This window comes from Lepidothrix coronata, unplaced genomic scaffold (assembly GCF_001604755.1).
Source record: "Lepidothrix coronata isolate B3197 unplaced genomic scaffold, Lepidothrix_coronata-1.0 Scaffold8, whole genome shotgun sequence".
Lineage (NCBI taxonomy): Eukaryota > Metazoa > Chordata > Aves > Passeriformes > Pipridae > Lepidothrix > Lepidothrix coronata.
In genome coordinates this window covers 2,372,130-2,393,344 of record NW_016690188.1, presented here as the reverse complement: position 1 = coordinate 2,393,344, position 21,215 = coordinate 2,372,130, and the positions used below count along the sequence as shown (strand labels likewise).

Below are 21,215 nucleotides of genomic sequence, written 5' to 3'. Positions count from 1 at the left end.
GATGCAGATGGGGCACCTAATTCCCTTGTGAAGGAGAAATTGTAGTCATGTAAAAAAGGAGGAGATGCAGATGTTTTCCTTGTTCAGATCCTCTGCTCAGTTAATGCTGTACTATGCACCATGTGTGCACCGTGCCATGTGGATCCTACAATTCTCAGGGAGGCTTTCTTTAAACATTTCACTGCAGCATTCCAGAGCTGTGGCGACGCGGATGCCCATCACAACCTTTCTCTTTCATGCTTCTTTTCTAGTGCTTGATCTGTGCCAGATACAAAAGTATCTTAGAAATTGGGCTTTTACAGACTAATTTTCCTTGTTGCTTGTGTTCTCATGTGGTCTTTAGCCCTTTTTCTTTCACAAGTTGCGTTTGTTTGTTGTTAGATAAAAGGTGTGATTTCTTACTCGCAACCACAGGACTGCAATCCGAAGTTTCATTATTGTTTGCACAACTTTCTGCCACCGTTGCATTTTTGAGATACAGAATGTGAATCTCTTCTACTCCACAAGTTGACAGATTACTTTCCTTTAAAGTGTTTAATTGTTCTGTAGCTTGTCAAAGTAAGATACCCCAGATCTTTCCACCCTACCAGAGTAGGTACTCAAGAACAGCCTAATGTCTTACTGGGACAGTAAACCATGATTCTAGCCTCTTGTCTGAGTGCTTTGAGAGCAGTGTACCTAGTGGAAATATCTGCTGACACATATGGAGACTGAGAGGAAGGATAATACTATGTTACTGAGGCTATTTCAGCATCAAGGAAACAAATTCTTCAGCTGGGGCAATGAATTCCTCAGTCTGTTGTATTTTGGAAAATAAGCTTCAACTTAATTATCTAAAACATTGTTAAAGTACCTTTTGTTGCACTGGAAGAAGAGAACACAGCAATCTTACACCAGCTGTCTTTTTTATAAGTGTCCCTACATAGACTACCAGAGGCCGTGACATTCCTCTTACCCCATCTTGATAATCTGAAAATCTTCTGCGCTGGAGCATCTGCTCCAGGGCAGTAATGTAGGAACGTCAGATAAATTCTGTGTTTCATTCCCTGGTGGATACATTAGCCAGCAAGTTACACAATAATCTTCTGTGAGGAAAAGGGGTCACACCAAAACCTAATGGGATCTTTTCCCTAGGAATCAGAAAATTAGAAATACATTAATCACAGTACATAAAGATATTGATGACTAGAAGAAGTGGGACTGATTATTGACATGGTTGCATTATCTAAGGAAGAAATTTTACACTAATCTTCAGAAAGAGTACTATAAGCCCAATGCTTAATCCTGTATTATATCAGAGCCCTAGCTTTGCAGCACTTGAGCTGTAGAACTCCTTTCTGCTGGGTTAGTAGCAGCTTTTCTTGGTCTGTCCTGAAATTTGGGGCCTCATTGCATGACAGGATAAACCTTCTAAATTTGGGGATCATCTGCTGTTTTGTTTCCTGAGATACAGCATCCCTCTACTTTCTTTCAAGTTTTATTGCTTTTTTTTTTATATGAACATGTGAGACTAGCACTGTTGTTCTGATCACATCCCAAAAGCAGCAGGAGCTCTGCATGTTCACCTCCATAGCATTGAACTCCCTTTATCTTTAGCAGAGCAAAACTGAAAGCTTGAAAATGAGTTGGGGGGACAAGAGAGGCAGGAATCTGATGTACAGGAGATCCAGATTGCCCTACACTTGTAAGGGTCATACTTCCAAAAGGGTTTTTAGTCTCTCGGATATCATGAGTCCAAAGCAACATACATCAGTCAGTTGAACATGGTTTTTAACCAGCCAATTTCAGTTTCCTACTGATAGTTATCTTGATGTGTTTTAGCATGTTCGTCAGAGGGCTGTGAGACTTTTAGCCTTCCTCTGAAGAACTGACTATTGCTGCAAATACAATATGTTTGTTCATCGGTAAGTTAATATTCATTGTACTGAATGACATTAAGTATGCTGATTAAACAGTAGTTGCAATCAGTAAGTTCTAACAAAATTAGCACCAAGTGCCCTGTTTTTTCTCTTGATGACTCAGATCTCTGAAAACCTGTTAGAACTCAATCTCTTTCTTAAGAGTCTCCCTGTTTGTCTGTAAAGACATACCTCAAGACATCAGACATCTTGCCCTTGTTCACCTCTCCTGTGCTCTGTTAGTCTTCAGAAGCTCTCTAGAGCCCATGGCATTGCTCTTCAGGGGGTTGTTCAAGCGTGCTGGAATGCAAAGTGACCTCCGCTCTTAACTAATGCTATGGAGATCAGTGGGAATGCAGCAGCATATCCCAGCAGTAAATCTGGCATCCTTAATTTCAATTACATGTATTTTTCTAAATCACTTGTGCAACCAGGCTGAAGTTTGGGCTCCATTTGGCTCAGCAGTGTAAGCTAATTCAAGGACTATGAACAAATCTTACTTTTAAAAATTGTCTGCAGTTCAGGCTGCATTGTCAGGAACACAGATTTTGGAGATGTTGAGCTGCATCAATAAGCAGTTGAATGAAGCAGCCTAAAATTTATTTCCCTTGTAAATTTTTTTTTAAACAAATTTGACACCTCACACAAGAGCTCCATTGCACAAAAGTATGTGAGAATGATGCATAATTACGTTGTTGCACAACCCAAAGTGCTTGCCAAGGAGTAGATAACTATAATCTTCACAGATGCGGGAGATAATAAGGTGTTAATCTATTTATTGTCCCAGCTACTAATATGAGCAAACATCTAATTATTTTGAGAAGTACATATGTATGTGAATATATGTAATAAATAATTTCTCCCGCGTTCCATTCCAGGACAAGATTATTATAATGTGCTGGTTTTGGCACAAAATGTGAAATCATTTGGAAGATAAAGTCAGTGCAGAATGTGTCAGCTTGCTTTTTAGAGCAGTGTCCCTCTATGAAAAAACACAGCATGTATTGTATGATCTGAACTAATAGGCTTTTTCTTGCAAGCATATAAGATATAAAATTTCTGACTCGTTTTTTTTCCTCTCAGATGATCCAAGCAGGAGCTCCCTGCTTGAGGGGCAGTGCCTCTGCATCATTCACAGCTGAGATGTTTGAGTTGCTTTGGCCCTTTGGCTCAGGAGGCTGAGCTGGAGGAACTCCCTGCAGAGAAGCTGGAGTTCCTGATGGTTTCAGCAGCATATGCCTGGGTTCCTAGGGCACCCAGCCTGGGATGGAGGCAGGAGCTGAGCCTCAGCTGCAACCAGTGCTTCATGTTCCTGCCTCCACAAATACGAAACTCAGTCATGCACTGCCCAGCACCTTGCTGACGATCCAGCAGACCAGCCCTGAAAGCCCTATCCACAGCCAGTTCTCCCAGGGCTTGCCAGGTTGGCAGCTGGATGATGGAGAACCAGTAGCCCAACCTTGGAGACTGCAGACTATAGTAATCTGTCAGAAAACCCCAGGAGACCTGCCAATGTTGTCTTGCCCAGTACTTTTGTACAGAATATTTTGATGGCAAATGAATTAAGGACTCAGAGACAACACTTTTAAAGGCATAAGTGTATGGTTAAGAGAATTCATTCTTTTCTGTGGAAATAAGTAGAAATCTTTTTCTTGGCTTCAGCAAAATTTGGAATAACATCAGGATGGTTGTTTTTAGTTGCCCTGAGTATCCCAGGGAATGAAGTTGAGGAGGTCATGGTAGCTATTTATGTAGTAGATATTAATTCACTGTGTAAAATCATTTGCATTAGTATTTATCTAAGAATGACAAGTGATGCAGACTGAGCTTGGGTTCTCATGGACATTAATTGCTAGAAGACTTGTGTTCACACAAATAACAAACAAGAATTCATCCAGAATAATTTATATGGTAAACTGGAATTGGTGAGGAATGGAGTGATCATTCTGTTTTGAAAGTCAGATTTCAGAATTGTTTTCTGTGCTTAGAGAATGGATTCCAGGTGGGGCTGTTTACCTGATTTAGATGCAAGATGATCTGTGCATTATTTAACATTAATTCATTATGAAGAGAAGAAAAATGGGTGTCTGTTTTGACTTAGGAAGCTCAAATTCTATTAATTAGGCTTATAAAAAAGGGCCAAACTTGTTTTAGTTTCTTGCAGTAATTAGAGAAATGTTGCATTGTTCCCAATCTAGGCAGTCCAAAATCCAAATTATAACCATCATGTGACTTTATTTGTTTACCATCAGTGTTATCTATTGACTGTACAGGACATCAATCAAAGGTGACTTAAAATCTAGGCTTATCGTATTTATGTTATGGTAGGCAAATATAATAATGCAGTATTCCCAGGGAGAATTGCTTTGATTTGGAAAAACATGCAATTCCTTCCTCCATCCTTTGTATTATTACCAGGTAGAACAGTAGAGCAGCTTTTCTGGGCTGAGCTGCAGTCACTGTTTAATAGAGCAGAAAAGACCCATCACAGAGCATTTGAGTCCTGATCCTGTAAATCATTACCTGTGATAAAATTCTTGTGTTTGCCCAAACCTGGTCAATTAAGATCTTGTTGCCTTTTGCAGCATCCCTCAGCCTCCTACCCAAGGCAGTCAGCAAGGGAGAGGTGGGCCAGGGGACTTTTTTGGAAACTTCTTCATGAATTTGCAGTTGGGACATAGAAAGAAGATGATAGACAACAGGAAACTAATACAAATGACATATTTGAAAATACTGTGCAAAAAAATGGCTTTGCATTTCATATCTGAATATTTCACAGGGATTTACGAATACATGCAGGGTTAATTTGAGGTGAAATAATATTGAAATTGATAAAATGTGAAGTGGTTGTTATTCAGTAATGTATCCAATTCTCAGGTCTGGTTTCCTGAATTCTTCTTTCTTTCTGCAGAAGGGCTTCTTATGTTTTCCAGATAACTTAATTACCTGCTGTTTCTGTGAGCTTTCTGGGGGGTTTTGGCTTTGCATGTCTAATTGGCACTTCCCACTTGAAGACCTGAGCAGCATAGAAAGCCTGTAACTCTGAGGGCAGCAAGTCCCCTGTATGTTTCTGTAGGCACAAGGGTTGAAAGAGGCACTTGAAAGACCACAAAAGTCATTGCTGTAGTGTTCACTCAGAAACTTTATGGCTGATAGAGAAGGGTTAAATTTATTTGCCTGTTGGAGAGTAATAAACAGTTGTCACTGATCATAAATTATCTCAACTGCAGGTGGTCTTTGGTAACCACAAATGCAAACTTTATGACCTATGTTCAAGCTAGTAAACACTCCAGTGCATCTCTGTGCTGGCTGGGCTAAAAATAGGCCCTAACCCCAGTGAAATCTACTTTAAGGATTTCTGTGCTTAAATAACATTTGTGTTTTACTATCTGCACTGCAAGTGGGTCTGAGTAAGAGGGCATGATCAAAATAGTTTAAATCCTTATGGAAAATAAGAAAAGTCTAGGGGAGGAGTGATTGCAGCAGCCGTGTGTGAAGGCTGATGGCTAACACTATAAAGATTTGTTTATATTTGTATCTTAAAATTATGTCAGTGCTAGAAGCAAGGAAGCAATATCCCTGCAGCATCTCTAAAATCTTAATCAGCACGACTGCCATTTGCTTGAAATTGTTCCTCAGTGTTTAGATTATTTTTATGCTGCAGGATAATTATTTTTATGTGATCATGATTCCAATTAATTACTAGAAATCTTAGGACTTCTGCATATGCTTATGAATTGTAGCTGCAAGACAAAGAAATACATCAAGCCTTAGAATAGACAAACAGTCCTCCTTTCCTGGCGCGCTTCTGGAAGTTGCAGTTATTTAACCTGTGCAATGTTTCAACCAATATCTGGATAAGCTTAAATGAGCAGTGAACACCTGTACTTTAGAGCACTATTGATTTAACTTGTTGAAGGCTTACTAAAGTCACATGGGTACACCTCCTGCTAGTTAAATGTGTGTGCTAACCCGATTCGTTTAAGAAAATGCCAGTGTCATGGTCCTGCTTATGGTGGGTTTGCTCAATTTCTCTGCCTTCCCTCTCACATGTAAAAAGTACATTACACTCAATAGTCAGCAATCCAAAACCGCAAAACATAACTAAGCAGAATTACTGAAGCACCTTGGAGTTCTTGAAAAAAGAAAAGACTCTGCAGATTGAAACATCAAAGACTAATTTTGGGGGGGTAGGGCCAGCAATACAAATCTTTAATGCAGTAAATCCAGATTGAGGTGATTTCTCAAGCTCTTACAGTGTTGCAAGATGGGGAGGAGTTTGAACAGCAAGAATTAGTTCTGTGTATGTTTGCACAGTACATACCAAAACCTCTACATTTTGCTGTGACTGGTAGGCACTAAGACACAAAGTATTTTGCCTGGAATCTGTTTTATAATTTCCCTGGTAAGTGCTATCCCCATGCAAGCAAGGATGTTAGCGGAAGGGGTGGGATTCACTTGCATCTTTCCTCAGCAAAACACTCAGGTTGGTTCTTATCCCCTGTGGAGAGTGGGAAGGAAGAAGGAAAGTTACGAAAGATCAGCGTGGTGAAGTGCTGATAGTATTTCCAAACAGTGTTTTTATTTTATTTGCATTATTATGAATTATGATTGACCAAATTGTTTGGCCTCACAGGCAGGTTTGTCTACTTACAATTCCTTATTCTGAAGACCCTCTAGCTGTTAAATTGATGTTGTGTTCATTCCAACGCCCAGGAGTTCATCCATGCTGTCCCTGTTAACGAATGGTATAGGATACCAGTAGTTTTGGATAGGTGTGGTCCACTGTCCTGTGGATCTCAGTTATCTATGCCTACCTTTATCCAGAGAGCTGTCATTATATTATAAAAAGAGAAGACAATAAATATTAGTTTGCATAGAATTAATTTAGTTTAATTTAATCACAGATGATTCACTATGCCCTGTTCTGAAAGCATGTGTGCACATTTGCTCCAAGAAGGACCTTAAGACAGGTTGTGGGAATAAAATTATTCCTGTGCTCTTTTCATTGGAGGGTCTGGCTCTAGGCATTGAACTACTCAGAGTTGGGTTTAAAATAACCCAAAGGGAAGATGGGAGGTATATTGTTTCTATTGTAAGGTTGGCTATAGAGAATTTTTTATAAGGGTTACTCATACTAAACTATAGCACTGAGAGTAATTTCTCTTTCTCTTTATGTTTTTTCAGTGTACCAAATTAGCTTCTGTGCTGTGCTCTGCAGCTTGTAACAATCCCTTGCTGCCCTTTGTGTGGGAATGTGCAATCCAGTTCTACTAGGCCTGTCTTGACTCCTTGGAAACAAAAAACAACTTGCCCATCCACATGTAAATGTTACGAACTGCAAATTGCACAGGGGCAAGTGAATTCCTTTTTGCATCTGTTTCTATGGCAGGTTTGATGTTCCAGGTTATTTATATCCTGCAGTCATTGCCAAATATATGATGTAATTTCCTAACTTGTGGCCTCATGACTATTTGCTGATGTTATTCTATTTCACAAATAGCATGAATGAAATACAAACTTTGTACACCTAAAAGAAATCTTGTCTCATCTGCTTCTCCCACCTGTTGTCTCTCTGTATCTGTAGAAGATGCTGCTGCCATTGCTGCCTTTAGAGATCACGTGGCGAACTGCTCCTCCAAGGGCAGTTCTTGTATGTGCCAGTCTGTGAGAAATACAAAATACATTTTCTGTCTTGTGCTTATATATACGTTGTAGGCTCAGAGTTCATATATATCCCAAGACACTGGTGCCTATGATTTTATCTGTTTGCATATGTATTTCAGCTGGTCCAATAGCCTCCCATTTCTTCATCTGACAGGCTTACGCAATTTTAAATCCACTGCCCTTGTAAAAACAATAATTTTATGGTTTATAGCTGTGTGGCGTGTGCACAGTAGGCTAAGCTGATTGGTAACACCAAGGTTTCCCGTGAAGCTGGTGGGATTGACAGCCACAGCTTGATGATGAAGACAGATGGAAATCTGCTGTGTCTGCAGGCGGTCATGCCCAGCAGGTTTTAAGGCTGCAGTTATGTGAACACCAGTCACACAGTGAAGTCCAGGCCTCAAACCTCTGGTCCTTGGAACTGGTGGGATATGGAGGAATGAAAACAGCTTTCCCTAAATGCCTTTTATTGTTAGGCTTCTTGGCTTGCTGCTTTGGAGAGTTAACACAAGATGCTGGTAGTAAGACAAGCAGCAATCTCGTTGAGGTCAGGAGTGAAGTCTAGATATATTTCTCCTGCTTTCCTCAGGGAGGACCCAGGCTACCTCTGTTTCACTTCTGTTGTTGATGCATTTGCTGAGTATGTGTCAAGAAAAACTGCTGTCACTTGACATTGCTTGTGTGCAATGACTGTTACCTCCTCTGGTGAGCTAGGCCAAGACAGGGGATGACCAGAGTTAGTGGTTGCGTTTGGTGGTGTGTTTTGGTTGTCTCTTCTGAGACACTGGGATCTGAATGCTGGTTTTAATCAATATGAAGAAATTTTCCCTTATTCCTCTGTGTCTCCTAAGACAGAAGCGACACTTTTTTTTTCCAGCCAAGAATAGGAAAAATTTTGTTTCATGTCCATTGCTCATCTGCAAGAACATTTAAAAAAATACATTGTTCTCATTTTTGTTTACATTTCACATATTTTTGGTTTTATTTTAAATCAAAGTATGGACCATTTCAATAGGAAAATGTTTCTTTATATTTGCCTCTTTTTTTTTACCATACAGATGCAGTCATTGTAAGTATGTGACAGTGGGATACAATTATTTACCTTTACAAAATAACATCCATGTTTTGATAGCTGGCTTTAGTCTCTCCATCATCATCTAATTTTGTGTTTACAGCTTGGACCTTTTTAGCTTTCTACTCTTACCTGCACGAAATGTCTCTAGATGTAGCTAAGAAAAATATCCTGTTGTTGATCTTGGTTCTGATCTATAACCAGAAGATAATTGTCAGGAGAAAGGAAGAAAGATATGCAGCATCCTATGAACCGTTGCCTTATAAGCCAGCAAAATTCATCCTATTAGTAGAGCCCAAGCACAACTCTGGGCCAGGTTCCAGGGAGCTGCAGAGCTCCCTGCATGCAGCAGCTCATACCTCACAAACTGGAAGGCAAAGCATGTCTGGACATTATAAGAAGCAGATATGAAGGCATTGAATTAACATTTCATTTACAAGATTGGGTGCTGTTGCTAAGTCAAATGTACAAACTGAGCTCAGATTGCTTTGAAGAGACTGATCCCCTATTACAAAATACATTAGAGAGAAATTGCTCACATGGCATTGGTGGGCTGTGGGAGACCAGCAGGAGGGAACTGATATTCTCAGTCATTTTAAGAAATGTTGCTAAACCCTTGGGGAGCTATTTGCGTGACTAGGGTCATAAAGCTCGTGAGATATTTCAATGGTCAAACCACTGCCAGGTCAGGTTATTGTGACTGAGCAGTGGCTTTGAGCAGCTCTTGCTAGGGAGCTCACCCAGCCCCAGTGGAAGCAAGTTTACATCTGCCTAAGCCAGGGCTCTGCCATCGTACTTTCTGGTCCTTGCCTTGCGATGTAGTGCCCATTCACTTCCCTCTCTGCTCACGTGGTCATCCAGGCTCCTAGGAAAAAAAAAAGAGAAATTATGCTGGATGTTATAGTATTAAAGAATTGATGAATAACTCATATCCACTGAGTTTTGACTACATAAGGATTAATCTGATAATCAAGTTCTGGAAAAGAATCCATTAAATAAAACCAGAGACTGATGGGAACTAGTCTATTGTATGGCATCGTGTGGGAGGAGAAGGAAAACAGATACGGAATATTTAAAAATGAGCCATTCAATATGCCAGAGATCTGATGCAGCCAACAGTAGCACACTTAGCATTGCTAAAAACAGATAATAATCTTTTAATGCAAAAACCACAGCACACAGTACCAGCTGAACCCATTTCAGACGTCATTAACAGGGATGCAGATGAATTGATCAAGGGAGTGAGATTTTGTGGTTGCCTAGGGACCAGTGAGCATGACCTACTTCCCAATGAAGAGGCTTATGCTGGTTTGTACGGGTAACACGCTGATTTGGTGTTTCTGAAATGCTGAATTCATCACTCTCAGGAAAATCTTTTGAGCAGAGTTGATCAGGAAGAAAAAATAGAAGTGAATAAATTAAATTGGAGTTTTGTTAAGAAACACTTGCAAAATATCTGCTGCACTCTTCCCACTCAAAAACCGAAAAACCAACAGGGGCGTTCTGGCTGGGAAGTTAAAAAAAAAATCCATGGTTGATGAAAGAATTATATGTTCCAGGAGAAAGACACTAGAAAGGAATGAGACCCAGTACCAGCTAAAGAGACTGTAAATGAGCTAGAATTAATACAAAAAAAAGCAGAACTGCTCAATAAATACCTCACTTTTCAACAAATACTTCATTTTCTATTTGGAAAAGAACAGAATAACCTTGTTGTATCGAATGAGGAGGATGCAGTACACACTTAAGTCAATATTTAGTAAGGATATGGTAATGTTTTTCCTAGTAGAACTGCACTGAAAATCAACCCATCTGGTTAGCTGCACCAAAGATCTGAGAAGTTGGATCCTGAAGTTCCTAGAGATTTTCACCCTGAGAACGTAATTAAAAAATCATGGAATGCGGGAATAAATTCAAACTGAGGAAGAAGGGCTAACTATTGAAAAATGATGACTGGGGTGGTCTGTGTAGCTGTAGTGGGGTTAGCCTAATAAAAATAAGAAAAAATATTATAGGAATTTTTAAGGTGAATACAATTGATAAAGGCAATTGAAATAACGAAAGCTTAGAGGGTAGAAGTGTAATTATTTTGGTCAGTGTAATCTTCTATTAAAAGGAGTTAGCTGAACTTTTTTTTCCAATTTTTTTGGTTTTGTTTGATAAAGGTAGATAAATAGATAGTGAGATTTCATGTTTGCAATGTATTTTGCTTCATACCTCCCAGTCTTTTTATTTTTAGGGAAGAAACACGTTATCTGTGCAACAACTTCTGACTGTATTTAAAAAAAAACAAACTTAGAACTATGTCCAAGAACCATTGGCAGTAGTGAATTTCCTTCAGAAAGGGATCTATTCAGTGTGATACTGCAGAGACTTGGAAACGGTCTTATTCAGCATTTTCACCAGCAGTTTGGAGTAAATCTAGATGTTGTTCACTGTGGAGGCATAAAGATTACCACAGTTTTGAATAAGACTGTAACCTCAGTTTGTACAGCAAGCCAAGTCCTTGTTAACACAACATATTTTGAAGCCAAATCCAAGTAATAAGTTCAGAAATGTGTATTTAAGTTGCAATAAAATTCCATTTCAATAGTAAGAGTAATTAGCCACTGCAGCACATCAGAAGGAGACAAATCCAATCAATTGTCCCTCTCATGACTAACCTAGATCAAGACAGTGGTATTTTGCAGGAAGCCTTGCACCCAAGCGAATGCATGTAACTGGATTAACGAGGTGAAGCATCCCAGGCTGTGGCACACAGGGCAATGCAGGGTGACCTCGTGGTGTGTCCAGACTTGAGCTTTACAAAACTGGTTTTACGCAGCATTATGAGAGAAGGAGTGGAAAAGGCAGATGAGGCAGTGTCAGGATTGAACCAAAGCATGCAAAAGGAAAAAAAGCTTGAAGAAGCTGTTTCTAGATAGAAACAGGGAACTCAAATTGCATTTATCCAGTGGGGAGACAAGGAAAAGATTAAAAGGGGAGAAGTGGTAAAAAGTGGTATAAATCTCTCATCATCCCCAACTGCTTTGTCTCTCATTGACTTTGATCTCTGGCTCGTGAGCAAAGATTTTTTTCTGAATTCCTGTTTGTGTTCCTTTTAGAGTCACGGAAACAGCTTGATCACCAGTAGTCAGCACTGAGTACTGCCTTCTCATGCCATGTCATCATATCCTGCTGTGTTGCCCACAGCCATGTTAGAACTAAAACCAAGACGGGCTGGGGATGACCCCAATTTGTCTCTTGCTAGAGCAAAACAAGCCCCGTGTGAGGAATGCTGAGATATTTGATGGTTCAGGTATGCCAGTCTCCAAGCTCTCAGACAGGGGATAACTTGCAGTGGTTCCATGTTACCATAAATAGGGCTGTCCACACGCTAGTGAGCAGCCTGTAATGGGGTGTAATAAAGGTCACGAGTCTGTGAGTGTCTGGATCTTGTGTGTTTGCTGTTGCAGTATCAGAGGCTTGTCTTTAGTTTTCTCTCAAGCTGAAGATATTTAGGTTCTGTAGGGACATTTGTACTGGACAAGTGGACGTCACGCAAATACTGTATATGACTCAGCTGTTGTGTGTTGTCTTTGATGTAGAGGAGGCTCATAACTTAATGGAGTGTGAAGAGATGTTTATCTAGGTCATTTTGCTCATACTGAAAGATTAGCTCCTCCAAAGTGAGTGTGTGCATGTCACAGCAAGGATTTTTGCTTTCTTTTGCTGAACACTTTATCCTACAGTGAGGGTGCAGCAAATGCTGCCCTGGAGTAAATATGTAGATATAATACCATACTACAGAGCTTCATTGACTTGTAGTGTCTGGGGCCTTAATCCACCAAAGTATTTCAGTGTTTCTTATATTGGAAGCAACAGAAGTGATTATTTGATTTATTCTTCTGCCTTAAACCCATCAATAGGGCACTGAATGTTAAACACATGCTTCAGTGGCCTGGAGGAATTAGTGGGAAAGAAAATAATTATGTGATTTTTAGTTTGTTTGTTTGTTTGTTTGTTTTTTAATTAAAGTATTGCAGCTTTTTGGCAAATTTTCAGCTCTAAACACAGGTGGTAATGCCGCTTCAAAGATACTGGAGTATCTTTTGAGGGAGGTTTGTAAAACTTTGACAAGGAAATCTTAAGTTTGTGGCCCTGTTAGGGTGTTTAATTCAGTGTTTGAGAAGGGAGATAATTGTTCATAAGCTGTGAAACATCAGATTACAATTGGGAAGGTTCCTCTGTGCCTCACCTAAAGCAAGTTACATGTAGCTGAATGGGAGTCTTGGGTTGAAATTGCTCTGCTGGTGTAGAGGAACCTGTGCTTTTACATGGATGTAGATGTTGTGAAGCCAGTGTGAAACCAGTGGGCTTTGTCCTGGGACCAAGAGGTGAAGTATTTGCTATTGGTTGACCAGTGAGGTGAGTTTTAATTCAGAGCTCTGAGACTTTTCACAGGTACAACCTCCATATTCTTGTTAGGCTTCTTGAAAACATTGAGATTTTTTTCATACTGCACTTCTTAATAAGGACTAAACTGATACACTTCTAGCAAGTTCTTCCTCTTTCTTCTTTTAACAATGCTACGAACATCTAAAGGAAGAAAAGAAGGCACAGGGATCTACCATAGTGGTGGTGAATGGCTTAGAGCCTAAGTTGGGCAGGTTTGATGGTGAAGGTGCAAGATCCCTGACCTTCAGAGAACATGACAGTTCTACAAATCATTGCCCCTGGGTAAATTGCAGTGGGTGGAGCTATCTAGGAGGCCCAAGGTTGCCCATGAGATGTGGTTTGCAGCTGCACCCAGTTGTAAAAATAATTTGGAGAATCTAGTTGTCTTCGTGAATTTGGTGTATGTGTCTCTTAATGTGTGTATGATATGTGTAGTTGTTTATATTCACACAAAGGCATCCACATATATGTGTGTATTTCACCACAGAGACTTTTCATTTCTATTTCATTTCTACAATTTCTAAGAGGTATTTGTTCTGATTTCAGTTACACATTTTTGTGTACATCAGAAAGTATTAAGAAAAAAAAGAAAGACCTCTAAAATAACTTCCACTGTTTAAAACTACACAAAACTACATATATTGAACATTTTTAGAGTTTACTTTACCTGCACACATACTACTGATACCATCTCTAAGTGGGCTTATTCCTTTTCACTGCTCCAAAGCGTATGTTGTTCTGGCTGATATCAGGTGGGTTGTCAAAATTTGCAGGTTTTCCCCAGCACTTAATAATTTCCTCTTAACTTCTTTCCTGGGTTCAAGCAAATCCAGCTTGAACAGATACTTCATTGCATCCAGCTCATCTGCATGGCAACTAGTATTCATAGGTAGCTTTCTTTTTCCCTTTTATTTCTGCAGTAAATGGCTGCTGGGCCTCCCTGATGAGTCTTTTAAAAAGTAGAAAAGGTCACATATGTGTACAGAGTACTTCAAAATTGCAATAGAAATGAATCTACAACATTATTCCGTCGAAGAAAAGTTGTATTGTTTATAAGCATTTTCCACTCCCTGCAAGCAAGTCCTGCTGGAACAGAGAGGGCACAAGGGCGGTATTGTCTGTGAGTCCTGGCATAAATCTCTGTCCTTGCTGCCCCAGCACCCTGGAGCAATGCAGAGGCAATTGCTTTAGTGCAGCAGGCAAATTACTTTTGTAAGCAATTCAGCTGCTGCTCATGAGAAACAGAACTGCAGGAGTGGTTTGACTGACTTTCATATAAATGTGGTCAGAAGATGTTTCTGGTGGGGTTTTGAGTCCCAAAGATTTCACACTTCCCCACTGCCCTGTGCAGGTGCCAGGGTACTGATCTTGAATGTTGGCCCAAAATTCCCTGAGAGTCAGTGTTCAAGTGCTGGATGCAAGCTATGAGACCTCTACAGATGGTTGCAAGGTGGTTTTTTAAAACACTTTTGGGAATGTGAGAGTTGGCACCAAAATTATTTTGGAATGCTGTCCGTCAGAAAGATGTGATGTAAAACAGATTTCTGTGCACTGTTACAAGTTGGTACAATATTGATGGGGTTTAATTAGTATCATCTAATGTAAAGAGAGATTGTTTTGTGTTTCCTCCCTGCTTTTTATGAAAGTTTCTGAAACACAACAAGACATAATAGTATTTTTTGAGATGAGTTTTATTTGTATACTGGATAGTACATGAGGAGAAGGCACTTAAAGGGCTGCTTTCCTCACTGCTGTGAATTTCACAATTTCACTGGAATTATGGCCAATTAACCAACAGTAAACTTGATCAAAAAGCTCATCTAGCAAACCTTTGTTCATTTTGATGAAGATCCATGAACCAAGGCAGGGAGTTGGGAACACTTCTACCAGTTGGTGTTCTGGGACAAACCCTCTGTGAAAACCATTTCTTGGCTCAATTTTCATGGCTTCATGTGCCCTATAAATTACTGGGAGCTGACATCTGTATATGTAACATTATTTAGCAAATGCACCTTTTGCAGATTGGGACATGGAGTGTTTTAAGGCTTGAAATGGCATCTTTGGTAGAAGAGGTTAAATGATGAGCATTTGAGAATTTAAGGGAGATTCAGGGCTTTGCAAAGGCTTGGCAGGAAGAGGATGCTTTTCTGTGACAGAAAATCTAAATTGAGATATATTTCTGTATCCCAAAGTGTCATCCAAATCACATGCTGCAGCTTGCTCATCTTTCTGGTAGTGCTGTTTGACATATTGTCAGCAACACTGAGTGTGTTTTTTCCCTTCCTCACCCTGTGTGTGTCAACATATTTACAGCTGTGATTAAGAATCCTCTGTTTTATGTTTCGTATGTTTTTGGATTACATTACACTGAAATAAGCCAGTCTTCATGTGAGGGTGCTAAAGAGCATGTACATCCCACTGCTTTTCCAGAATAAAAGAACTCTGAGAATGAACCACGGGTGAAATAATAGAATCATGTGTGCAGACCTAGGGAAAAGGTTGGTGAGAAAGCTGAAGACGTGTAGTTGGGCGGGAGTTTACTTCTACAGCATGTTGAAAAATGTCATAAATGTATCCACAGATTGTTTACATTCTGAAGGAAGGCCAGAGGGTTTCTAACATGGCAAGTGAAGATTTACTGCCATCTACTGTGCAGCTGAACAGTGGTTATGTATAACACATTTTTAAAAAAATATGATGAATTGGGTCAGTGTATGTTGTTTTGAAGGGAGGGGTATGGGTTAGGATTTGAGTTATCCCAAACAGACGGTGGGGTTTGAAGTTCTGCTTGAGCAATGGCAGGGTGATGGTCCAGAGCAGAAGCCAGTGCATCAGCTTTTGGACCGTGTGTGACCAAGTGGCCAGGTACAACCCTGGGCTGTCCCACAGGGCCTTTAGCTACAGATGCCAAGGGTTTCTTTAAAGACGTCCTTCAAGTGCTAGAAGAACATGCAGCTGTTTGTAATGGATCTGATTTTTATTATCTTCATAAGGTAGGTAATTAATTTAAAAAACCCTACTACTGGTGGTACCTCTCAGCAGATTTGTACTAAAAGGACTCCTTTCCAGAGGTAGGGATTTCTTAAAATTTCTGCCGGTCTTGTTAAGGTAAAAGGCAAAACACTGAGTGAGAAATATTTAAAAAGTGTCTCAGTACTGTGGCAGGGAGGGGAAACTTAGTAAGTAGATTCTTGTTACTGCCCTCCTACCTGTAACAAGGAGCCTTCTGAACTTCTCTCACACGTTTTGCCATGATATGTGACTTTTTACAGCAATGTAAATCTCTGCTTGGTACATAACTGAGTGGGCTTCTGAGCACTTGCATCCTGCAGCTGGGGCAGTAGGTCCCTTCACAAGGGCCAGGAATGCAGCCCTTTGGATTACTGAATTCCTGTCTGCCTCCTTAAACCTGCTTCGGGCTCTGCCCTGCCTCCTATTACTGCAGGTTTGTTCCAAAATGTGGAAGATGCAGTGGCTGATTAGGGTACCTGTGCTGGCTGCTGAATCCATAGCAGCTTGGCCAGTGGAGAGAAGCAACTGGGTGTTCAGATGTGGATGCTGCCATTGAGACTTTCCTTTTGGGATCTTTATTGTGCTTCAGACTTTTGCTAGACAAGTCTTTGTAATCTGAGAGAGATTAAATGTTCTTCCAATATTATTGCCTCTTTTCTTTACATCAAACCCATGCATTTATTTTAATAATTAATTAAGCCTAGAATTAGAATTAAAATTTGAGGCAGTTCTAGACAATGGGGAAGCTATAGTGAAATAATCAAGGAACTCAGGCTGTTTTTACATCCTTTTCTCTCCCAAGCACAGAAGTCCAAGGCCTTCTTTTCACGTGTCTTCACCTATATAAGTTCAATGTTATTTGGGATCAAAACTTAAAACCAAATTTAATATTTTGGAAAAAAACTCTTGTAGGTTTATGTTCCTGCAGTGGAAGCACAAGAATTATTTAGGAAAGTACTGGGAAGGTTTCTTCTACCTTTCGCTTCTTGCAAGATTGTAATTTCTTCTGAAAAATTCTTATGCATAGGATTGCAAGTGACTCAGTGCAGTACCTTGTAGTGTTTTGACAGTGTGTGGAGTTCTAATTTTCTGCTGTCTAATATTCTTCTACTCTACAGGATCTGTGGTTCTGGTCTTATTACAACCATGTACCACCACAGCTCTATTGCATCTAGTTTTATGTCTTTTTCTGTAAAGCTGCAGTAAATTCTGAGAGTAATAAAGGTAATTATATCAGGAAGGAAAACAAACAGCACTGGCATTAATGAGTAGTCCTTTTTCACACTTTCAAGACACCATTACAGAGAGATGAAATTTCTTACTGAATTGTCTGAAAAAAATTGCATCTCTCTTCTCTCACCCTTTCTACCCTGTTGTGTAATCATCTGTTTATCATAGTTTTTCTTGTAGTTTGCAACAATTGGAGAAGATTTCCACAAGGATAGATATGTCTGGTTTCTAGCTGAGGCTGTTCCCATCTTTCTATAGAATGTCAATGATGTAGGTGTGATCTTTGTAGTCCAGTCACTGAATATCTGATGGATATTTGTGCATGTCAGTTGTTAGTTTAATTTCTATGAACTCATTGTCAAATGTCTTGATAGATCTTTCCTGAGGCCTGTATATAAAGCATTATAAAGCATATATAAAGCATGTTAAAAAAAAATCCCACTGCCTACAGAAAACAGATCCTGGAACACTAATTCAGATTGCTGTGAAGGATGAAGTGGAAAGATAGATTTTTCTGCTTGCTTTTAAGAGTTCTGCTCAGCTTTATCATAATTAAGGCTTTTTGGTATGGTATTGGAGTTTGGTGTGAAACCGTACAATAACTATTGTATTATTAATACAGTTTGCTTTTACTCCATCAGAAGAACACCTCAGGGTGCCTACTGTAAATGAGTTCCTAAGATCGTAGTATGGCTTGTGCATTTTCACTTATAAACATGTGTGACCCAGATGTGTTAGAAATGCCAATATGTCTTTTTTGCTAGACTACTTAATATTCTGCTACTTAAAATAGTGGTACTTAAAACTGACAGATATTTTTAATGGCATTTTGGGTTTTCATGTTTGAAACACAGTAGTGTGGAATTCATTCATTTGGAGGAGGGATCTTACAGCATCTGCTTCTCTTTTCACCCTCGCTGTGCACCCTGCTGTTGTAAAACCTGTGATTCCCTGGAGCATATTGGGGTCACAATATCCAGATGTAGAAGAGGGACAAGGATTCTTTCCCCAGAGGAATTTGGCTTTTTGGCAGTCACTATAGGCAGACAGGTGTGGACAACTTTGGAGCTGGCTTTAGGTCTGTCACTCGATAGGGCTGCTAATGAGCTGTTTTATGCTTCCTTGATGTAGTGGATGATGTTGTAATTCCGAGGATGGTCTCAGGTTTCCTTTTGGGAGTATTGTCCACAGCTCCTCAAGAGATCTTTGCACAGGATCTTTCATGGAGCTGAAGTTAAAGTCTTTTCTGATGTGGACATACAGTTATTCTTTTAGTAAATGGGAGTGCCCACCCAGACACTGGTATGCTCGAGCATAAATGCAATGAATTACTTTCTTCATGCCTGATGGGAGGGAATTCCACAGCCTAATTGGCTGCACAGAGCACTGAGCAGGACCAGAACATGGGGAACACTGTGCCTTGCAAATGGCAGGATGCCCCTTTCCAGTCAGATGTGGAGCGTGTCAGAGTCTATAATGAGCCTGACTGAACCTTTACCAGTGAGAACGTATGGAAGTTTTAGAATTACATGGAAAAATTTTATTCTGTCACTGTGGTGTGATAGAATTGTATTGGAAATGCACTGAGGCTCCCATGTGACCATTAACAGCATCTTCTCAGATCTCAAATATGTTACATAAAATGCCCAGAGGGGGCTGAGTGTGTACTGCTGAAATCAGTAAATATTTTATCTTTGGCTGAAATGGATGGTAGATCAAGAATACAGCCTGCAGTGCTTTTTGTATTTACCTTTACTTTTCAGTAAGTTGAAAGTTATGACAAAACATATTGGACATTAACTGTTTCTTTTGTTTGTTTTCTCAGAGTCTGAAAGCCTGATCAAATATGTGTCATCTCTGAAATGCAGTTTTAGAAATAAATTAAAGGTTTTTCACATTAAGTTGAAGAAAACTTTTCTAATACCCCTTTTCCTTATTTTTTTACCATTTTTCACTCTTACACAATGGTGTTTAAAAAGGAGATGCCCAGCTACTTTCAAAGCAATACACAGCATGTTTTGTTTGTAATCTTCTTCCTTTGGACAAGGAAAAGCAATCAATGAAAAGTTTAAAAGACTTCATGTCTTCTTCAGTGTGAACAAGTATTGGTTAGAAAGTTTTTATGTGAGTAAATAGTTTTCAGCTGTGGAAAAAGAAAGATCCAGTTTGTTTGAAATATCCCCAAATCCATCTGTATTCCTAAAAGGATTCCCCAGGTATCTTCTGTGGGTTTGTTCTTAATGTGAAAGCTGTTGTGAATCTCTCACATACTCCTTCAAAGAAAGTACTTACGTTCAGATAAGTGTCATTCCTACATATGATTGTCTGCCTCTACAGGAAGGTATAATCAAATTCTCTTGCAATTATGAGCCAAGACCAAACATAAAAGAGTCTGACTTTGGTGTGCCTTCTTCTCTTGACATATACTAGAATTTTAAAGTGATGTATGAAATTTTTTAGGTATCTCTGAGTAGTTCCCCACTGCTCACTGCTCTTCTTCTCTGTGATTATTTGGCCACTTGCTTTTAGGGTCTGGGGAGAATGGTAGTATTAGAAGAGGGGGGTTTGAAGATGGAAGGAAAACGGGCCTTGAATTTTAATGCAAAAGGTAATGCACTCTTGAGGAGGAAGAGGGACAAGTGAGCCAGTGGTCCACAAAGCTGATTAAGTGGGAAGGAAAAGAGCATTGCCAGTGCTGTGAAGAGGGTGAGGACTAATAACAAAGCCTTCATGCCCCAGGACCTGCAGAACCATTTGAAGAGGAAGAATGTAGGTAGGTGCAGGAGCTCTGTCATGGACTGAAGAGATGAGGGCCATGCACATGTAATGAAGGGGTAGGTTGCATTAACTTAGACAGGAGATGCATGTTGAAGTTCTAGCTGTAACCTGGAAAGAAAAAGGCATGGATAGAGGATCAGCAGAATTTGGCCATCAGCTGCTGAAGGGAAGAGGAGAGGACCCATAAGGTTATCAGGGTGGAAAAGAGGACAAGCAGATAAGAGGAGGATAAAGAGCAGGTGAAACTGCAGAAGATCCCTTGTCAGAGAAGAGAGATGGTCTGAAGGGTGAGAACCTGCCAGGAGGTCAGGGGAGATGCATCAGCAGTTTGCTCTTGTTTGGATATTTGTTGAAACTATTTTCAAGTCAGTTTGGGAATGAATACACATTGATCTGATACCATTTTCTACCCGTTTTCTGTTGTACTGTTTATCCCTTGCACAATATGAATCAATTCATTGGTCTTTCGCTCAATCCAGAAAAAGACATGGAGAAGGCAAGTGTATGGGCTCTTTGCTTCTCTTTTTCTCCTTTTTTCTTTCCTCTTTACTTCGTAATACTCTGAAAAGGCTTTATCGCAGTTTGTTACGCTGTTTCCCACTCTTGGGTCTGTTACATTCTGAAGCCGGACATCCCCATCTAGTGGTTATTCCACCTTCACTCACCGAGTACCAGTTTGGGGAGACGGATGCCAGCAGTAAGATCAGTTGTAACCTCTTAGTGTTTTCCTTGTGGATGTCTTAAACTACTGTGAGTACGGAATAAAGTACTTAACATTTTTTTCCAAAAGGAAGGGGTTTTTTACTATTTATAATTTGCATGTGGGAAATAATTTACTGTTATATGGAAGGGAATTGTTTTACTACTGTTTCTGGCACAGCAAATACACATGAGGATGTTTGTTGTTATAATCATATATAGAAAGTAAAGCAGGATCAGTCTTATTTGTTAACAAGAAAATGACAAAAAGAACTAGTTACTAGACACTACTCTGAATTAAATTATTTCATTAAAGTAAAATCTTTGGGACCTCATAGTGTGTATAATAATGCAGAATCATATTTCTGCTACACATAGCCCTTTGTGGCCTTCCAGAGAAAAATATAATCCCTTGTTTTTCT

The 21,215-nt window shown here is 39.7% G+C and overlaps 1 protein-coding gene across 1 annotated transcript in view; it reads left to right on the top strand.

The window, feature by feature from the left end:
• Positions 1-21,215, top strand: part of RBM20 (RNA binding motif protein 20) — a 68,670-nt gene that overhangs the window by 524 nt on the left and 46,931 nt on the right.